This window comes from Nanorana parkeri, unplaced genomic scaffold, assembly GCF_000935625.1.
Source record: "Nanorana parkeri isolate BGI_ZX_2015 unplaced genomic scaffold, ASM93562v1 scaffold366, whole genome shotgun sequence".
NCBI lineage: Eukaryota > Metazoa > Chordata > Amphibia > Anura > Dicroglossidae > Nanorana > Nanorana parkeri.
Genome location: NW_017306634.1, coordinates 1,075,719 through 1,078,708, shown reverse-complemented (window position 1 = coordinate 1,078,708; position 2,990 = coordinate 1,075,719).

Sequence of the window (2,990 nt, the reverse complement as noted above, 5' to 3'; positions counted from 1 at the left end):
CCTCAATTAGATGTAGAAATCTCAAACAAGTAAAGAGAACTACATGTCCAATGGGCTACAAAACAGTCATTAAAAAACCGTATAAGCAGCAAAGACAAATGCAACAGACTAGTGCTGATGGAAAGATCAAAATACATCTTGTATATAACACACATATTTAACTTTAAATGTAACACACATATTTGTCTATCTACTGTATATCTAATCATATACAGTCTGAGCTTGCGCAACATACAGGATATATAGCTGGCCACAGACAGAATTATTTTTCTTCCTAATCTGACAAAGATTCAACACACTTTCATGATAATTGGTTAGTTTTGTGTGTAACAACTCTCACACAATTGCCAAGAAAATTGGCATATGCCAGGGTAACTGATTTTCCAATATGATGCACATACACATGCACATAAATAGCACATACAAGCATTAGCAAATTAACAGACAATAAACAATAACATATAACACAGACATAGCGCATGTATTACACTGATTCATTATAGAACTTTATTCATAGATTAGTTTTAACTATCATTACTTTTGTAAAACAAATTATCTAGCATTTAAGCCTACATAAAATCTAAAATATTTGTATAATCATGTATTTAATTTCTTTTAGAACATAGTTTTGCAAAATGAATGGGACATAATGCATTTACAACCAATTCAATTAATTATATATGATTTTGACTATACAGGCTGGCAATGTGAGAGTGTCAGGACTGCCAGACTGCAAACAAGAGAGGGTAGGATGTAACATTAAATGTAAATCAGGTATAAGTGGGTGAGCCAACTGAAGTCAGACATTGCGGAGCCAGTCCCCAGTATGGTGTTCAACGTGTGAATAGTGGGACACAATCTCTTTTCTTTGAGGTAATTGATGACAATTAGGTGGTGCTGATCTCTGCTTTGAAGTGTGTTTACACAAGCAGAACCTTTCTCTAGGAATGGGGTATAAAGAGGGTGAGGATCTCCTCCTAGCAATCACTTCAAGACCTCCTCAGCCAGTGAACACAAGGACTCAGAGGAGATGGCCAACAATTTTGCTTCAGTTGAATGGCTTTCCCAGAGCAGCCTGAAAGAGAAGACATCCTTCAGCTTACCCAGCTCTCCTGAGACACCAAGGGATGGTGAAACTGCTGCCTATTCTTGGAGCCCTGTAATGCATCCATTTTCCAAAGTCGCCCATGTGGCACCATACCCAGGAACCCAGCGACTCACCTTGTCTCCAATCCTGTGGGATTCAGATCTATCCAATCATTCCAGTGACTATGACATTTCTTCCTGTAATTTGGAGAGCCCAAGAATGTCTCCAGTTTTGCCTTGCACAGATCTACCACAGGGGGACCTGGTAGCCTCCCAGAACCCTCTCTACAATGGACTGTACACCAAGTCAGAAAAGAATTTCATCAACAATGTCCAAAAACCCACCGGCTCTCAAGATATTCCTTCATTTAGCCATGAGACTGAGAGACACACAAAGCAAAAAGACTTGAGTCATTCCGGTAAGTTGTGTTCCATATTTATAAACATTTTGTCTTTTTTTACCTAAATTGTAAAAGATACAATTTAAGCCTACACCGTTGTTAATTAAAGAGCATTGGCATTCTATTTATGTTTTAATGTTCCTGTATTTATATACTGAAGCTGTAGAGTTTGCTTTTACTTTTATTGTTTATTGTTAGTGATTATTTTTTATTAATTCAAATCCTTTCTTCATTTTAATAGGCTGCACTTCTAGCGCTGACTCTGGCTATGAGAGTGAAACCAGTCGATCCGATTCTGCAACCCCAGGAGCAGATAGAACAGAGGAATCAAGTGATGCATCTGATGAAGAGGGTAAAATGGGTCGCAGACTAAGAACAGCCTTCACCACTGAACAAATCGGTACCCTTGAGAGCACCTTCCAAAAACACAAATACTTAGGTGCAACAGAGAGACGCAAGCTTGCAGCCAAGCTCCAGCTGTCTGAAGTTCAGGTATGTACTCATTTATTTGCCTCTGCATTAGGTGATGATTGGATTGTAGATAAATGTTTATGACATATAGCTTTTGTTTGGATTCCCTGCCTTTGTTCTAAAATCATTGTAACGCCTTACCTATTCACACTTTTCTGATTTCCCCATTGTACAGACCACTGTTAGGTAATTCCCCATACTGTGTCTCCATCAGAATAATAATAGTCCCCTGAATGACTTAATTGTGTGTAGGATTGCAATGTAGCCTAAGCGACCTACTAGTAATGTGTGATGTGGCATCCATGCATTTATCTGACTGAGACATTGGTTCTTATTATTTTAGAATATGTTTCACGTGGTAATAATTTGAAAATGTATGTTTCATGTAGAACATTATATTAACCTCGGTGTTTATTTCTACAGATTAAAACCTGGTTTCAGAATAGAAGGATGAAGCATAAGCGTGAGATGCAGGAAGGTAGACAAGGCCAATTTCACCCTGCCCACATCTATGGTGTGTACGGGTACCCAACACAGCCTATGCAGGCCTATCAGTATGCCCAGCCGATGCAACAACACTATGCACCCAACCCTCTGCTGGATCCCATGTCTGTAACCTATGCTAGCCAAACATCTACCATGGAACCCCTTAACACCTTCAGCCATCCGCAAATGTCCATGATGTACCTGCCCCACCAGTCTGTCATGCCTCCTTCCTACCAGTATGAAGAACAGCAGTATGTGAGATATTGACATGCCAAAAACAATATTCCCCTATGAGAAGCTGCAAAGACTTGAAACCTCTCCTTTATCTTCATTCCTGAAAGACGCTTATTTGCACTAGGACTTTGTTCACTAAAAAATGTGTATTATATTTTATGGAAAAATAATTACAGGAAGCATTATTCATATTGAATAGTTTATGCATATATCTTGTATTTTTATACTTTTTTTGTTTTTGCCATGTTCAATGAAAATACATGTTAAATTAAATATTAAATAATTATAAATAAATAATATTATTTAAAGGTA